The 19222-nt window shown below is 40.5% G+C and overlaps 1 protein-coding gene across 13 annotated transcripts in view; it reads left to right on the top strand.

Moving 5' to 3' along the window:
- Positions 1-14103: 14103 nt before the first annotated feature.
- Positions 14104-19222, top strand: part of LOC134208761 (carbonic anhydrase 2) — a 112551-nt gene continuing 107432 nt past the window's right edge. For 5 of the 13 annotated variants that reach the window (XM_062684671.1, XM_062684669.1, XM_062684675.1 and 2 more), the window contains exon 1: positions 14105-14508. The gene's annotated coding sequence lies outside the window, so the exon portion shown is untranslated. Of the gene's footprint in view, positions 14661-19222 lie in introns of all 13 variants that reach the window. The other 8 variants (XM_062684676.1, XM_062684670.1, XM_062684672.1 and 5 more) reach the window with 6 other exon arrangements.

Here is a 19222-nt window from a genome sequence, read left to right as displayed (position 1 = left end):
TGAATTCTATTCGATATTTTGTTGGATGTACTTTCCAGAGATTTTAATACTTTCTTGAAGGTATTTCCAACAGAATGTTTGAAAGAATTTTGAACGAAATAGTCAAAGATTTCCTAAAGGGATTTCCCAAGAAATTCCAAATGGTATTTCTGAACTATTTCCCAAAGAAATTCCTAAAAAAATCGAAAGAATTCGCCGAAAGATTTTCCGCTGGTATTACCGAAAAACATTCCAAAGGAATTTCATCAGAAATGTTTAAAAAGATTCCAGAGAAATTTCCAAGCAAATTTCTGAAAGAGTTGCTGAAAAAACTGAGCAATATCCTAAGCATTTTCCTGCAGAAAGTTCTGAAAGATTTGCATGAAAAAGTTCTAAAGGAATTTGTGTAGGTCTTTTTAGAAAATCCTGATGTTTTTAAATTTTTATTAACGTCTTTTTTTTTTATTGGAAAATAAGTTCAACGCTAAGAGGAATTTCTGAGAGAATTTCTTAAGGTATTTGTGATAGAATCTCCATAGGGATTTCTGGTGGAATTCCATAAGGAACTCTTAAATGAATTACAAAAAACCCAGATTAATCCACCTAGCGGTGATAGTGCCTTTCTCGTTTTTTTCGAGTTAGTAATTTCTACGCGCTTGTGGTATGAAAAAAAAGTATTTTGTTCATAACTTCTGAGCCCATAGTCCGACCCGGCAAATTTTTAATGGTAAACAATGGGACAGGATTCTGCGTCGAATGCAACTTGTTGCAAGCAAATTGGAAGAGAGTAAGTGCCTGAAAAATGGGCTAGACTTTTTTCGAACTTTTGTGCACATACACACACACATACACACACACAGAGACATCACCTCGATTCGTCGAGCTGAGGCGATCGGTATATAACACTATGGGTCTCCGAGCCTACTAAAAGAAGTTTTTTTTTGGAGCGAACATATAGCCTTTACGTATACTTTGTATACGAGAAAGGCAAAAATCTAAAGCCACTTCCGAAGAAATTCCTACGCGAATTTTCAAAATCTTATTAATTTTCCGAAAGAATTTTTAAAGGAATTCCAGAACGAATCCCCAAAGGAATGTCAGAAAGAATTAACAAAATATTTTCTGTGGATATTTCTAAAGGAGTTTCGGAAGGTATTTCCGGAGAATGTTTAAAAGGAATTCGGGAATATATTTCAAAATGATTAATTCGAAGAATTTCCGTAAGAATTCCAGGAGGAAGTTTTGAATTCCGAATGAACTCCTGAGGTAGATTCTGAAGTAATTTTTAAAATCCATTCTTTCAATTTTTGAAGAAACATTGAGGAGGAGTTCAAAAATTATTTTTAGATTTATTTCCAAAGTTGTTTCCGGAGGATTTTTTAAGAAATCTCTGGGGAAGTTTCTGAAGAAAATCTTGATGCAATACCCAAATAAATTGTTGGAGAAATGCAAGAATGTCGAAAGATCCTTCAGGAGCTCAATTAAAAAATCCTTCAGGAATTTGCGCTGTGCTGAGACCTCCTGAACCAATGACCTCAAGGTAGGCATGCTCACCTAAAGCATCTTGCGTACATGAAACTCGCGCAATCAATCGCAGCGAAAACCACAGAGCTTCACATTGCTTCTGTTTTCACTCTCTCTTAGTTAACCTGTTAGCTGCGGGCTTACTGGTGGTATCCCCTGGGGGGCTGGGGTATCTTCCTCGCTCCTTGCTTCGTTGCAACTCGACCAATAAGAAGGACGATCGACTATCGGCGGAATTGGCCGACTACACACTTAATTTTTTTCACCGATCTCGGCTGTGCAAATCTCGGTTAAAGTTCAATAGCTGAGATATCGGCTGAATTGACGTATGATTGCAGCGGCACTCTTGAGTGCCGCAATAAGCAAATTACTTTTTCAACTGAGATATCAGTTGAAAGTCACGAACCGAGCGCTCGGCTGTGCGGATCTCGGTAAAAGAATCAAGAAATGCCGAGCTGAACTGAGTGTGTACGAAACCAGGGAATGACGATGGTTCTTGCTGGGGTTTTCAACCCATAAGCAGTGGGGTTGTCCTCAACGCCTTCTCTTGTTCCATACACTTTCTTCTCTACTCTTCAACTTCCAACTTTGGTAGCTTTGTAACTTTGTAACATCCGTTCGCTTCAAAATATTTTGGAATAGTGAACGCATCCCAGGGTCATGACCTCCTTTTCGAGTCAGTGACCTCGTCTCATAGTATCGACCCAATGAATTATTGGCAGTGGCTGATTTTCTACCCGCCGCTATCACATCCAGGCGCTATAGTATATGCGCAAAATAGCCAGAATGAGTTAACCGCCAGAAATTTGTATGGCGAAAGACATCTAACGGAGGTTTTCACAACAGCAGGAACTTTTCACGAAAATCTATTTGGTTCCAGTTATGTAGGACGGTGTCCGCTTTTACGCCTACCGAATATTTTTTTCGATTAGGTTGCTTATTTTCGAGATATTAATCCTTAGTTGCTTTTCGCCATACTGATTTCCGAAAGGAAAGTCCTAGAGTGCCGCTGTAAGCACACTCAAAGCAGGCGATTCATTACGCCACCCCTTGATGGCTACTAAGCGAAGGTGCTTCTGGCCCTCTAGTGTTGGGTTGGAAGACTATGGTGAGTGCTTGGATGCGGTCTTATAGGGTGGTGGAGGCTAATCATGCCCTGCTCCACTGCAGTTGCTAAAGTACTAGAAAAACCTGCACATAAAGACGAGATTAACCTGCCATTCACAAACAATTCACGCAATAGGGTACATTTTCATGCATTTCTTGGCAACACTCATCACATAACATAACCAACACTTACAAATTCATTTGGAAATTTTCCAGGAATTTCTTTGAATTTAATTCTAGAATTTTTTGAGAAGTATTGCTGAAGGACTTTCCGAAGGAGTTCTTGCTGAAATTTCCCTAGGTCTTAGGATTTTCTTGGAAGAAATTTAAAGAAAAGAATTTAATGTGGAAGTTTTGACCCAATGTCTAAGGGAAATTCCGAAGAAATTCCTGAAAGAATTTTCGAATTACTAGATTCACTTCTGGAAGATGTTTTGAAGACATCCCTCCAGGAATCGCCGACAAAATTCCTGGAGTACTCTTCAAAGGAATTTTTGGAGGAATTCCATCTCGGATTAATTTAAAAATAATCTGGTACAAATTTCAAGCCTGGATCTACAATACCAATACTTTACTCGACATTGGCTGACTTAGACCTGAAAACAACTCGTCATCAATTCTGACTTTAACTAATATCAACAAGACATTTGTCAATAGAAATGCTTAAAACCTCAAACCTCATTAACTCAATACCATCCAATACCTCGGGAGAATTCTGAGGATAGTGCAAACTGGGGAAAACAGTAATTAATGCCTCTAGATGATAAAATTAGGCTCCATACAATAATGTCATCTCTACTTGAATGATCATAATAATTTAGTAAATTATTTTGTAATAACTAGTCAAATTAAAATTATTTTTCAAAGTGTACGTTATAACGGGGAAAAATATACAGTCAAATTTAATTAAATATCAAATGTTACTTTGTTTCTTGGGACTAGCAGCAATTTTACACGTCTTAGAATTTCCAAACCTATTTGTTGTGTATCTGATTTATCCATTTTTTTTTGTTATTAATCTATTTGGGCCACGAAATGAACCGCTCACAAATAGATATTTGTGATAGCAGGAATCGTATCAAACCATCGATATAAATCTGTTATACGTGGTTAGGGCCCTCCTTAGCCGTGCGGTAAGTCGCGCGGCTACAAAGCAAGACCATTCTGAGGGTGGCTGGGTTCGATTCCCGGTGCCGGTCTAGGCAATTTTCGGATTGGAAATTGTCTCGACTTCCCTGGGCATAAAAGTATCATCGTGTTAGCCTCATGTTATACGAATGCGAAAATGGTAACTTGGCTTAGAAACCTCGCAGTTAATAACTGTGGAAGCGCTTAATGAACTCTAAGCTGCGAGGCGGCTCTGTCCCAGTGTGGGGATGTAACGCCAATAAGAAGAAGAAGAAGAAGAAGAAGATACGTGGTTATACTCAATAGAAGCTTGAATTTGATTGAGATATTGAGTCTGCTGGCCATTCTCAAGACGGGATCGTGAAGCTATGAAAAATGAGAACGAACTTATTTTATCAGAAATTCCATTCCCTCGACTACCGAAATTTTCTTCTGGAATATCCGAACGAATCCCTAAGGAAATTCCCGATATTCTTGAATTTATTTGGGCATTCCTTCAAGAATTTCTTAGGAATTTCTTCCAAAGAATCTTTCGGAAAATTATCAGGAAATGACTTCTCATATGGATACGGAAATTCATTTGATTCCTTTCGATTCATTCAAAAATAATTCAAAGAAGGAATTCTAAAAATTTCTTCAGAATTTCCCTCAGGAATCCCTTTAAACAATCTTACAGGAAAACCTTAAAAAATATTAAAGAATTCTTGTGTCTTGATCATTTCTTCGGAAATTTCTGGCTGGCTGATCCTTTGCTCCGTCGATCATGCAACTTCCTGACTCCCCCTGCATCAGGGGTGGTCCACCAGTTCCGGTGAAAGAAACTTCCGCACTGGTGGTGCCCCGACTACCGGCGGCTATCGCTGGGGACGCTTTAACGCATTGCTCCGTCTTCGTCTTCGGGTGCCCTACGTACCCGAAGCGCTTTCTTATTCTTTTTTCAGCAGGTTGGCTATTCGAGTGCCGAGGTCGGTCCGACGATTCCGGTTGGCCGGGGCACCCCGACGACCCGAAGCCAAACACTGCTCACTGCGCTGAATACTCCTCAGGACTGGTACTTATTCGCTGATCTCGACATTATTTGGGTCAAGACTCTGCCTACCAAATCCCACGGTTCTTCCTCGTGACACATACGCTATGCGATATTATCCGCCCTTAAGACAGGCATTTTCGCAAACCGCGGACAATCTAACACCACATGCTTCGGCGTCTCATCAACATTATCACATTCTGGACATAACGGGGAATTGGTGTGTCCGAACCGATGTGAATACTTCCGAAAGCATCCGTGGCCCGACAGAAACTGCGTCAGGTAGAAATTTACTTCGGAATGCTTTTTGTTCATCCACGTCGACAGAGTTGGAATGAGCCGGTGGGTCCACCTTCCTTTCTCCGTACTGTCCCACTCCTGCCACTCCACTCCCACTCCTGCCACATCGCCATCGAACGAATTTTTGCCACCTTTCTCATGTTTTCGGTGTCTCTCTACTGGTAGCACTCGACATCTCCCGTCAGGGTGATGCAAATGGTTACCATCCCGGCGATAACGCATACTGCCTCCGACGACATCGTACTATACGGACTTGTAAATCGTATGACTATCAGCCGGAACACACTTTTCAGTTTTTCCCAATTCCACTTGGTTTGCAGTGCATTGCCCTAGACAGGAGCCCCATACCGCAGTATCGATGACGAGACACTAGCTAGCAGACGACTCGTGGTGCTCTTGGGCCGCCTACGTTTGGCATGATGCTCGCCAATGCGTTCATTGCCTTCGCCGACTATTCACAGGCGTAGTCAACGTGGCTGTTAAAATTTAGCCGGTCGTCAATCATAACTCCCACTTGCTTCAGTGATCGCTTCGAAGCAATCGCATGTTCTCCGACGACGATTTCCATCCGCTGGATCGTTGCTCACTAATAACACATCCATTTTGTGGTGAGTTATCTGTTACTTAACTCCATTTATCCAGCTCTCGATCATGGCTATCGCTTCTGTCACAGACGCCTCCGACGAGCCCTGAGGAACACCCGCTATAACACGCATCGACCTTCTCTGCTCTCGAAGTAGCTCTTTAGGACGTGGCAAAGATATTCGGGAACCCGCATTCTGTGCAGCGCAGTGGCAATGGCTTCAAAGCTGGCAACGCGTTCCATACGTCTATCGTAACCACTGTGCAGTATCGATTTCCTCTTCGCTTCTGTTTGCACGCTTTCTCAGCACTCTCGAGCACTGTCCGAATTGAATCCACTGTCGATACTCCTTTGCGGAATCCAAACTGCATGTTTGACAGTTCACGTTCAACTATCAGACATATAGGTCTGTACGAAGTCGGATTTCCTGGCGGCTTCCCTGGTTTTGGCAGCAGTACCAGTTTCTGAGTCTTCCACATTTCGGGAAAATTACCCTGAACATATCCGGATATGCCAAAACCATAGCTTTCAGAGCCACGTTTGGTATCCCATCTGGCCCGGGTGCTTTCTTCATTTTCCGGCGCTTCACATCTTCTGCCAGCTCGTCATTGGACACTTGCCGACCCTCGGAAATGGCTTCTTCTTCATCGCTGTACGGTATCGGTGGCCACGTAATCGGATCGTGTTTCGGGAAGAGACCCTCCACGATTTCCTTCAGCATAACTGGGAACATTTCAGCTGGCGTCGATGGGCTTTTGATCTTCGCCATTACAACGCGGTACGCGTTACCCCAGGGATTGGCATCTGCTTTTCGGCATAGCTTTTTGTAGCAATCTGACTTGCTAATCTTGATTGCCCGATTCAATGCTGTTTTAGCTTCCCAGAACGCCGCCCACCTTGCGCTCCTATCTCTCTCTGGTTCCGTCCTCGCTCTCTGTGGCCGCCTCCTGGATCTGAGACAATCAGCACGTAGTGTACTGAGCACCCTCATGAAACGGCTCGGCTGTCATCCACGAACAACTCGCCTAAAGCCAAAACATGGTGCTGCAACATAATGCTGGATGTAAACATTGCCGGTTAAGCAATAAACACACGAAGTCAGAACAGACGCGTAAGCGGCTTGTGTTGCATTGTTAAATTATATTCAACGAGATGTAGATGTGATTTTCGAAATTGGTGCTTTGATGTTGCATGAAGAAGAAGAAGCAGAAAGATTATATTTTTTCACACGGGAAAACATACGAGGATATTTTTGAAACTCTTCTCTGAAATTCTAGAGGCAATTTAATTAAAAACGGTAAACAGTACGGGATTGGTCTTTTCTTATACTGTGTATTAAATATGATATCACAGAATAAAATTGAAATTGAAATATTGTGTTTATTGTGCAGTAGAAAACAAGACTAACCCCGTACTGCTTACCGTTTTTAATTAAATTGCTTCTAGAATTTTAAAGAAGTGTTTCAAAAATTTCTTCGTATGTTTTCCCGTGCGAATATTTTTGATTATCATCTTTCTGCTTCTTCTTCTTCATGCAACATCAAAGCGCCAATCGCCAATGCTCTCGCGGCGGTATGAACGGAGCCACCACTCGATACGGAAGCAAAGCACAACTGTCATTTTTATTATTTCACGCATGTTGCGACGCAGCAAAGCTAAATCAACAAAAATGACAGTTGTGCGCCGCCTCCGTATCGAGTGGTGTGCCCCCGAAAACGCGAGCACTTTGAAACTTGGATTCCGTCAGGAGTGACCCTAAAATAGGAAAGGCAACACTAGCGCCACCGAATCGGTAGACGGCTTCAAGAACTATATCTCATTTCAGGGGGGTGGTACTGAGCCTGTCGTTCCACCTGAAGGCTGGACGCAGATTGCTCATAGGCTCCAGTTTTCGCTGCATTGTGGCATCACAAGCCGTAACCATCCTTCTTATCAGTTCGGCTGCATCATCGTTCTCGAAACTGTTGTCCGGTCGAAGTGCCTCAACAAAGAGGTCCAGAATTAGTCTTAATTGATTTGCTCGCAACAAGTTGCATTCGATGCAGAATTCTGTACCATTATTTCCTATTGAAATTAGCCAGATCAGCATTTAAGACAAAAATACATTATTGCCTTTATCGTATACTTTGTAAAGGTTATATGTTCGTTCAAAAACAAACTTTTCATAGAGAGAGCCCGAATACTCATAGTGTATCATTCGACTTAGCTCGATGAACTGAGGTGATGTCTGTCTGTATGTGTGTATGTGCGTGTGTTTATATGTGCGCAAAAAACTTACTCTTTTATATGCACTTATCTTTAACTAATTTGTTCTCTCACTTATTATAAATTCGTCCAAGATGTCTGTCAATTGCAGATCGAAGTCCATATAATAATTCAAAACTTGTGCTGTCGATAAATTTTTCAGCGCCTAGTCATTAATAAACGTCTGCAATAAAATATTATTGAAATAATTAGATCAATCCTCATTTATCGCTGTTTTGATTTCTCTAACTTTTCGCGATACATTTTATAATGAATAAGAAAAGCATCATCACCGTTAGATAGAATAATCTGGGGTTTTTGGACATTTCTTCGGTAATCATAGATCATTAATTAACGGCTACGCAGTCTCATATGATTAAAACGAGCTTTTATTCGTCCGACGTTTCGACACGGCAAATGGCAATTAGTGCCATTTGCCAGTTATTAGTGAAATGGAAAGTGATTCCGAGACTATGTACCGACACCATAATAACCAGACAGTTAAAGTTAGACAAAACATAAGACAAAAAACGAACAAATCATTCTTCCCCTGAAGAAGACACTAATCCCGTGTCGAAACGTCGGACGAATAAAAACTCGTTTTAATCATATGAGACTGCGTAGCCGTTAATTAATGATCTATGATTAAACCCCACAGTCGTTTCCCAAAAAAATCTTCGGTAATTTAATTTGAATTTCTTTAGACCTTCGGATATTCCATTAAAATTTTTCAACAATCACTTCAGTAATTCTTAAAAGAATCATTCGGAAATTACTTTAGAAGTCATCATCTGCAAATTCCTTTGAAATTTCCGTTAGAAACTCTTCCGAAAATACCCTCAGTGTTTTCTATTTAATTCTTTAATAAATTTCTAGAAAAATTCTTTAATCAAAATTTCCGGAGTAACTTCGGGAGGAACGGACGAAAGGAATTCCTGGCATATTTTACTTGCAGTGAGTTCCTGGAAGATTTCCCAAAAGATTTTCTGAAGGATTTTCTAAAAGAAATCTTGAATAAATTTCTAAATCAATTCCCGAAGAAATTCTTAAATAAATTTTCAAAGGATTTCTCCTAAAGGAATTTCTTTTGGTATTTCTGAAGGGTGTTCTTAATGAAATAAAGTTGAAAAAGTTAAATAATTTCCAATGAGATTTTCATAGAAAATTCTTAAGGAATTTCCAAAGAGATTTCTGGATTTAATTTCCAAGGAATTTTGTGTAGAAATTCTAGAAGATAGTTTCGGAAGATTTCGTAGAGAAATGCCCAAAGAATTTTTTAAAGAATGTTTACAAGACGAACTTGCTACGGGCTGCAAATTTCGGTAATAAAGATATTAATAATAATAAGAATGTCGGAAATTCCTTCAGAAGTTCCTTTGAAAATTTTGTGGGAAGAATTTTTGGAGGAAATCTCGGAATCATTACTGGATAAATTTTCGAGGGAATGGAATTTCCGATAGGTATTGAGGTATTTTCTAAAAAATGATTTAAGATACTTACGAAAATATGTCCCAAGTACCTCTTGAGCACATGTGAAATTAGTCTGGATAGTGGTGAAACGGGCTGCAAAATGGTGGGTTGACATCAAGGAAGGAGCGACCAACAGAGCTCTGGTCCCCACAAGTCCCTATATCACGCTTCCACGGGTCGTCCGATGACAAAAGACCGCCAGCTAAGGGTTGTGTACTTAGCTGGTAGTGCAGCCTGGGCACTGTTGTCCTTCTGACATCAGCTAGAGTGAGAAGGTACGCCTCGAGCGTCTGTTCACCAGGAGGTGCGGCTCAAACAGCGTCTGCCTGGTATCCAGGCTGATTAACGAAATGTTGTATCGCGTCAGCTATACCTAAGGTGGCAGCCCCATCATCGCGATGTAGGTAACGCGACCCCGGTAAGGTAGCTTACTGAAGCCTCTCAAATACCACGAAAAGTGAAGATAGAAGAAAAAGAGAACTTTATTTTTGGCAACCGACCCGGCAACGAAATAAGCACTATGATTAGAAACTCGGTACCTGAAATGTCAGGACCCAAAATGAACCTGGACGAGTGAGCCTTCTGGCTCGTGAACTGCAGAAGGTTGGAGTGAACGTGGCTGCTATTCAAGAAATCCGATGGCCTAGATCCGGAGAACTTGAATTCCGAGCCGTGGACCCCACGACCAATACTGCATTCAAGTATAACATCTATCACAGCGGCGGTGAAAAAGCAGAGCATGGAGTTGGTTTCGTAGTGATGGGCAAGCAGATGAAGCGAGTGATGCGGTGGAAACCCATTAGTGAACGAATCTGTGTGTTGAGGATACGGGGCAAATTCTTCAATTACAGCCTAATCAACGTTTACGCACCGACAAACGATAAATCCGACGACGTGAAGGACACGCTTTATGAATGTCTTGATAAAGCCTATGGAGAGTGCCCAAAGCATGACGTGAAAATTGTTATCGGAGACGCTAACGCTCAGGTCGGTAGAGAGGACTTTTTCCGTCCCATAATCGGTAGGGAGAGCCTTCACTCCGCTACCAATGACAACGGCCTACGGCTAGTAAATTTTGCTGCTGCCAGAGGGATGGCCATCAGTAGCACCTACTTTGCACGGAAGAACATCCGAAAGCACACCTGGAGACACCCAAATGGTGAAACTTGCAACCAGATAGACCATGTTCTGGATGGATGTTCTGGTGGATCGGCGGAAGGAGTATCGGCTGAGTACCGCCAGAAGCTCGACGAACGGATAAGTGCAATCAACGTTAGCGACAACATCAACGCTCTATGGGAGTCGATCCATGGAGCGGTGAGCACAACAGCACGAGAAGTGGTAGGCACTGCACAGAGGCGACCCAGGACGGGTTGGTTCGATGTGGAGTGTCAGAGAGTGACAGACGAGAAGAACGTTGCCAGAAGCCGGATGTTGGTGTCGGGTACCCGATCGAATAGAGATCGGTACAAGGAAGCAAGAGCAGCCGAAAAACGAACCCACCGCAGGAAGAAAAAAGAGTACGAAGAACAAGTCATTAGTGAGGCGCAGGAAAAAATGGAGCAGAACGATATGCGGAGGTTTTATGAGTCTGTCAATGGCGTGCGGAGAAAGACAACGCCATCTCCCGTCATGTGCAACGACCAACAAGGGAATTTTCTAACAGATAAAACTCAAGTGGCTGCTAGGTGGAAGCAACACTTCGAGACTTTGTTGAATGGAGGAAGTGACAGTGCATCGGTGAACAGAATAAATATTAGCGACGATGGACAAGCTGTGGAGTCACCTACACTAGATGAGGTTAAAAAAGCTGTTTAAGAGCTGAAAAACAATAAGGCTGCGGGGAAGGACCAGCTCCCGGCTGAACTTCTCAAACATAGCATATTATGTCGAAAATATGGGAAGACGAGGAAATGCCTGCTAGCTGGTTGGACGGCCTCATTTGCCCTCTCTTTAAGAAAGGGCACAGACTGGAGTGCGCAAATTACCGAGGAATAACCCTCCTTAATTCGGCGTACAAAATTATGTCCCGTATTCTGTTCAACAGATTGAGACCGCTTGAAGAGTCCTTCGTCGGCGAATACCAAGCAGGTTTTCGTGAGGGCCGATCAACGACGGATCAAATGTTTACCCTGAGACAAATCCTTGATAAATTCCGGGAGTACAACTTGCAGACACATCATCTGTTTATTGATTTCAAGGCGGCGTACGATTCAGTGAAACGGAATGAATTATGGCAAATAAAGCTAGAACATGGTTTTACAGCGAAACTGATACGGCTGATTCGTTAGACGAATCGAAATCAAGTGTGAGGGCTGCGGATGAAATATATACTTCATTTGCTATCTTAGATGGATTGAAGCAGGGTGATGCACTCTCGAATCTACTGTTCAATATAGCGCTCGAGGAAGTGATTAGGAGAGCTGGTGTGCAAAGAAGCGGTACCATTATCACGAAATCGCATATGCTTCTGGGATTTGCGGACGATATCGATATTATCGGAATTGATCGCCGTGTCGTGGAAGAGGCTTTTGTGCCTTTTAAGAGGGAGACAGCGAGGATTGGATTCACGATCAATACCAGCAAAACGAACTACACGGTCGCTGGCAATCAACATGGGTTCATTAGTGGTGGTGGTAGCGAAATGGTGCTGGATGGTGAAAAATTTGAAGTGGTAGAAGAATTTGTGTATCTTGGAACATTAGTGACGTGCGATAATGATGTTACCCGCGAGGTGAAAAGGCGTATTGCAGCTTCAAATAGGGCTTATAACGGACTTCGTAACCAGCTTAGGTCCCGTAGTCTGCAAACGAAAACAAAACTCGCGCTGTATACTACTCTGATTCTTCCGGTGGCTTTATACGGCCATGAGACATGGACGTTAAAGGAGGCTGATCGGAGAGCTCTCGGAGTGTTTGAGCGTAAGGTGCTGCGGTCAATACTCGGCGGTAAACAGGAGAACGGTATCTGGCGGCGTCGCATGAATCACGAGTTGTACCAGGTGTATTAAGGGCTGGATATTATCAAGCTTTTACAACTTGGCAGACTACGGTGGGCTGGTCACGTTGTTCGTATGCCGAAAGAACGTCAAGCGAAGATAATATTTAGCAGAGAACCCGGAAGAGGCCGCAGGCTTCGTGGAAGGCCGCGTACACGATGGCTTTTTGCAGTTGAAGAGGACCTGAGGGCGCTCAATGTTCAGGGCGACTGGAAGCGATTGGCCCAGGATCGAGTCCAGTGGAGAAGGATACTCCATTCGGCGTAGGTTCATCGAAGAGCTGTAGCCCATCAAGTATCAAGTAAGTGGTGAAACGCGGTTTTAACTTTGGAATTGCTTGCTAGAAAACCCCTCAAAATGTCGCGATTACAGTCTATCCATTATCATACTTCTTCGGATATTCTCAGGTATTCCAAGCTGGAAGTTTCTATTCCATTCCAAAGAAATCCTAGCCACCTTTTCAATATATTACTAAACAATTTATGGACGATAAAATGCAAATAAAATTTCATAATATTTGAAACAGCCTGACATTTTTGGAATTGGTTTATCGCTGGGCTGTTTAACCCTTCCAATTATAGTTCTTACTACTGACTTGGTGCCCCACCATTTCCAGAAATGTGGTGCCACCAGTGATACAAAACATAATATATTACTAAAATTTGAATTAAATAAAGGAGGAAGATATCCCCTAGAATCAACATTCAAGCCATCAATGACGAAGACATTGGGGAATGTATGCTCTTTCAGACAGTTTACATGTCATTACGTTGTTTCCGTCTCGGGGCCAACTGCATTGAATTGGCAAGGGCCATGCAAAATTATCGCATCAACTAATGGATGAACACAATCACTCGCAGCATGTCCTCAAAATTCCTCGGGCCTGATTCTATTCAAAATGTACCTCTAGGAAGCAGATTGTGTAACTGAAAGGAAAATACCAAAAATGAATCAGCTTCAAGCGAATAGCAGTCGGAACGAGCTGGTGAGCTCACCCCCAGTTTAAAAGACAGAAAGAGGGAGATAAACGTTAATGTTTCGATATTTATAAATTTATGAACTATCGTAATAATTGCTTTTATTGGTAAATCCAATTGAACGAAAAATTAACAGGACAAAAGGTGAATCAATTCTGCAAAAAATCTGAAAAAAAAACTTTATAAGATGAATTAAACAAACGCGAATTTTTAATCGAAATCCTTTTTTATTTGTTTCATAGTCTTTAAATCCGACAAATTTATTTACAGCAAACATAAACTGAATAATCGTTGAATTCAAAACTTTCTTTTATATTTCATAGCGTTACAAATATAGTTTCCTTACTTGTCCATGTTTTCTTTTTTTTTTATTCAGCCAACGAAAATGCTTCTTGGCATAATGTCGACAGGCATTTAATTACATTGTGCCGCAAAATACCAGTTTGATTCATACTTAATCGCTGAATATTTTGTGGAAACAAGTCTTCGGCAGTGGTTAGGTCCATTGTCTATTGCTTCCTTCAAACAGCTACATGCAAGCAACGAACATGTACCGTCTTTTACAAGCATTCATCACAACAAAATTTCAAAAGAAAAGTGTCACCAACATCGCGAAATAAAACCTTACAAGACGAAGTGGCTAGTTTAATATCCCACACATGCACCACTTGGGGAACTACTGTAACAAAAGGCAGTCGCATGGCCACTCGATCGGACTCGAACGGTCGCCACTTACTTGTGCGATGGGGTGGCAGCCGCCACAGCCTTTAGTGTTGGTCATTCTGTCACCGCGCGCGGCTGGATCGGAGGAGGACATCAGCTGGTTCGTTCCCATCGTCGCCGTTGTCATCGCCGTCCATCGCATCGGTTGTTAGACTGCCTACCTATGTGTAGATCTAGTGACTGTTTCAGGGAACTGTAAGTTCTAACTAACCAAACGAGGAAAGCCATCATCGCCCTTTATCAAATGTCGTTTGGCGAAGAACATCGCTCAGTCTACGGTTGGACGTGATCGCGAATGGTGCCCTCTTTTGAGGAACGAAATTCAGCAAAGGTACTCGGACCGTTGATGGAAGTTTTTAGTTCCGAAACAGTTTAAATTAGTTCTGGAAGAAAAAAATCGTTGCTTGTTCGAGTATAACGCGGAAATCAGCAGCGCATTGTTAACCAGGTGAAAATTGCGGTGGTCAGTTCAGTTGATTTGGTGTTGTGTTGTTGCCGCCGACGCTTGCGGTGGGCAGTTATTTAAGCCAGTCTGTCAGTGGGTGGATGTGGAAAAAAAAAGCGCAAGTGAAAGTGAAAAGTGCCCTCGAACGGTTGAAGGTTTGCACGAAAGAAAAAGTACCGCCATAGTGTCAGTACCGGGAATGGCAACGGAGAGTGCCGTGTGTTTGATTAAAGGGGAATCGTGACAATGCAGGATAATTGGACTTTTATTGATTCTATGGCGGAATGTTAATGAAGACTGGCGGTTTTTGCACTGGTTCGGTCGCTGTTCGAGTTCAAAGTCAGAGTCGTTGATTGGTTAGAGTGATTCATTTATCACATCCTGTGATTGGAATAAGAGAACTGTTGCGTATTTTTAGTTTTGCTTATGTTTGTTTAGAACTTCAATTAGGTCAAGCTGACCAATGTGTGTCTCCCAGCAGCTGAATTTTATTGCTGTTAACGAAGCCGCAGAATGTCGCTGAATAACTTGGACAACGTTATACCACATATCAGGGCAACATAAAATAATTTCAGCTTTATGTTCAAGTCCACAAGAGTAATTCATGAGTCGAATGAGCGATTTCAACCTGTGTAGCAATTTTTATTCGTAGAGTACTCAAATTTGGTTTTAACCATATGATGAAATTAAAATCACAATAATCAATAGGAAAGTATCGTAAGTAATTGAAAAATGAAGTTTCTAAGCTCAATTTTCCTGTTGACTATACTTAGCTTTCCCGATGATTTTGAGTTTCCACTGATACTTTGGCTAATGTTGTACTGATTTCGAAACAATCTCTAATATGGCCAATCAGCGATGTAAAATTAAATCGCCATCTTTCTCAATCATATACCTTCTGTGATCGTATAATTTGTATAATCGTAAAAAATATGAGTTGAAATAAGGGATTTGTTCCTGACAAATCTGGATTCCATATCGGAAAAACAGACATATTGTCCTCAATCCTGCGAAATTTAACGGGTGCCCTTAGTGCACTAAATGGATATGAATAATGCACATTACTATAGTTCCAATGGTAATCTCCGATAGAAGTATTCATAGTTCAATATTAATAAAAATTACTTTTCCGACACCTTAAAATCTTCAGTAATCGAAAAATGAAACATTCGAATGCTGCGGAAAAGGCTGCAGAGTTAGATTTTTTTTTTACTCCATCTTCAGCTTAAGCTGCACAGACTGATAATCTTACAACTATTATAATTGCCTTATGCTATTTTTGAAACTCTACTGATATTGAAATCAACTTCACAGTACTAATTTTCCTGTAAATTTACGTTTATTTTCATGCACATATCTGGAGCATGAAAATTAACGGGAAAAAGAGTCATAACATGCAGTTTCAAATGTATTTTTTCAGTCGTTTAATTTTACACGATCGTGTAATTTTAAACGATTATGTAATTTTACATTTTGTTCAAGGTGTTTTTTAATTATTATTTAGGTGGACGATTGAGGCTAACATTTGAAAATGGCGTAGCAATAATAATTCCACATGAATAGTCCAAGAACTAAAATCATCAAATATTGGACTAAAACATTAAAAATGAAGTGTAGGAATCCCAAATTTGCCAAAGATTTTTTTCTCAAACGGAATGGCTTGAATGGAATGCAAATGCACAAATTTCAAATCCTTCGTCTTTTTCAAGAATATTTTTGAATAAGAAAGTAGAATTAAAAATATACATCAAAGTAATAATACGTCACTCAATTAAATGTTAACTAAACATGATTGCAATAGTATTATATTATTTAAATAAAATAGTGTGGAATGGAGTTCTATAAATTGATTCATTCATTCATGTAATTACAATGCATCGTTTTAATAATTCCAATAAATCAGCATTCCACTTCAAAATTCGATAAATCAGGCTAGGCAGAATACTGGTGGTTACCTACACTTTGAGAAATTTACCATTTTTTCTATTTGCCAAAAAGTGCCATTGAGCAAAAGAATGCAACATTTGTGCAAATTTGGTCATTCACCAAGTAACTGTTTTTTTCATTGATGATTTTTCCACCATAATATTTATGACCATCTTAGCCCACTTCCTCATTATGGAAAAATCTGAAAAATGACAAAACGACTTCTTTCACATACATGAATAAATCCCTTAAAAAATCATATAGATCGCAGAACATCGTTTCGGGGTCGCGTTTCTCGTGAACTAGCTCTTAATGAACTTTGGACCAATGTGCTAGGACGGTGTATAGCTTCGCTTGTTTTATACCGAGAATGTTAAGCTTTTTCGGTCACCCCATCTTTTAGTTGTGTATGCATAACTAAACTGAAATCGTGTCAAGAGTAACAGTAGACCCATTAAATACAAAAAAAGACAACTTTTAGGACACAAAGTTATTTCTGATTTTCGAAACCAATGACTAGTGGTTCAACGAATAAGTCATATTTCTTCATATATTATGAATCATATTTGATTCACTCTCACAAAATAATTGATTTCATTGACTCAGTCTCTCAGCATTTTTGCACGGCTGTCGAAGGTATGCTTGCACAAGCGTATAAGCATAAATGTCGAAAGAAACTAAATAAACTTTGCAACAGTTGTTAGTCACGTCAAGAGATTTTTTAATACAATTCTTTACGAATATGTTGAAATTTTTATATCAATGTGATCAATCTGCTTCAAGTGTATGTACTACAGAACACGCCAGACAGAATGGTACCCAAATGCTTCCTTTTGCCATTAATTCTCCACGCAGTCAAATAAAAACAAGCACACGACAGACAACAGCAGTGATGCTTTGAATGTGAGCCAAACGGTTGTCAAAAGAGTTACAGGTCGGGAGTACTTTGAGAGAATCCGAAAGAGTACAGGTGACAACTAAAGATCCAGTCATATTATGTAATTTGGGTTCTTTTGACACCAAACTTAATTCTCATTTCACATATATATTAAAAATAATGAAAATTTTAGTGAGCAGTATGAATCATTTTAATACATTTTTTCACATTCTCTCTGATTAGTTCCCGCGTTATGCGGAAATGTATGCTTCATTTGTACGAGAGCCACCCCCCCCCCCCCCTCTCCAGATTGAGAAGCAAAAGCAAAACCACAAAAACATATCTTCTCTTAGAAAACCTCCACATAGCAGATTTGGTTCCATTTGGTTGATTAATTCTCGAGTTATAAAGAAATTGGTGTTTCATTTGTATGGGAGCCCCCCTTTCCAAAGGGGGAAGGGGTCTCGGACCATTGTAAGAACCTTCCCCGGACCCAATAACCTCTTCATACATAATATGTAATATTATTTTCACGCCGATCGGTTCAGTACTTTCCGAGACTATAAGGGTCGAACAGACAGAAATTCATTTTTATGTAGGGGATCGGTTCGACACTTCATTCTATAGCTCCTATTTCAATCCTATCAAAAACAAAGCAATGAAAATGAATTTGGTTTGTTTCTTATTTTTGAGTTTTTTCACCAGTGAGCACGCATGTTAGCAAAAAGAAGCGACGAGAGCGTTGCTGTATTTCTTTGTTCTGTGATGAGATGAATATATGTGCAGTGTGATGGGAATCGGAACAGTTCCCCTATATAGAAGAAGATAGAAGATAGATTTGTACAGTCTCTAAAAAAATGAAAAGGCATATACATATTTAAATACGTGCAATGACAAACACAAAACAAATAAAATACAATGTATGTGAATTAGCCTTTTCAAAAGCATTTGAAAAATCGACAAGAAACCATACGTTTTCAAGCGAAACAACTACAAAATTATATCCAACTTTCCACGCTTGGTAATGGTGGCTAGCCAGAGTAGTAGCATCAATCGTTCACTGGCCTTTTTGACCATCCTGTCTGTTTTTAAACTTGCAAGCGGAAAAAGACCTTTTCGTCAGTTGGTTGACCTTCAGCTAGTGCGTGGTGAAGCAAGAATCGACGAAGCCTGCAGTTCAGTGAGATGTTTTTAAATTCTCCATAGACCAATGCATACTCTCACTTAACCTCAGGTTTTTAACAGTTCACAGATCTTGTTTACAAAGTGTTAAGAAAAATTGATGAGCAGAAAATTAAAATTCATATTTTGAGTCTAAAATCACCGAGATTCGAATAATTCTGTGATATAGTTTGCATTCAATATTAAATTAATTGCGAAGGACATCTACAAATTAAATAAATTGAACAGTTTCATCGGAAGTTTTGCCAGAGACCAGGAGCGTCTCGTGGACTTTTAGCATAGCTGTTCCATTATCATGCTAGATACTATAAGGGGACAGCCCTATGATCGGGTGTTCGAACTTTGAACGCATAACTACGTAGATAAGTAGAACCCGCCATTAAAAAAATGAACAAAAAGGGAAACTTACAAGACTGACTATATACCATATTGATCTTCCACTCAAAACACTAATTCTTTGTTACTTTATAACGTACGTACCGCCAACGGGGGTGTCATTGGGCCAAAATGTGGTATGCTCTAAGTAAATGTTACAAAGCTCTAGTAGTTAACATTGGAATCAAGTTTTAGTTAATTTGGCACAAGCTTGAATTATAAATTTATGGTTGTGCGGGGAAAAATAATAAATGAGGGAAATTCTTCAAAGTTATATGTTGTTCAAAATTGACCCATTCTCAAAATTGGCCCCGCACAGAGGCCACATTGGGCCAAACGAAGTAGTTCTGTGACTAG

The sequence above is a fragment of the Armigeres subalbatus genome, chromosome 2 (genome assembly GCF_024139115.2).
Source record: "Armigeres subalbatus isolate Guangzhou_Male chromosome 2, GZ_Asu_2, whole genome shotgun sequence".
Taxonomy (NCBI): domain Eukaryota; kingdom Metazoa; phylum Arthropoda; class Insecta; order Diptera; family Culicidae; genus Armigeres; species Armigeres subalbatus.
Note: the sequence above shows the minus strand (reverse complement) of the source record. Positions and strands in the feature narration are given on the sequence as shown.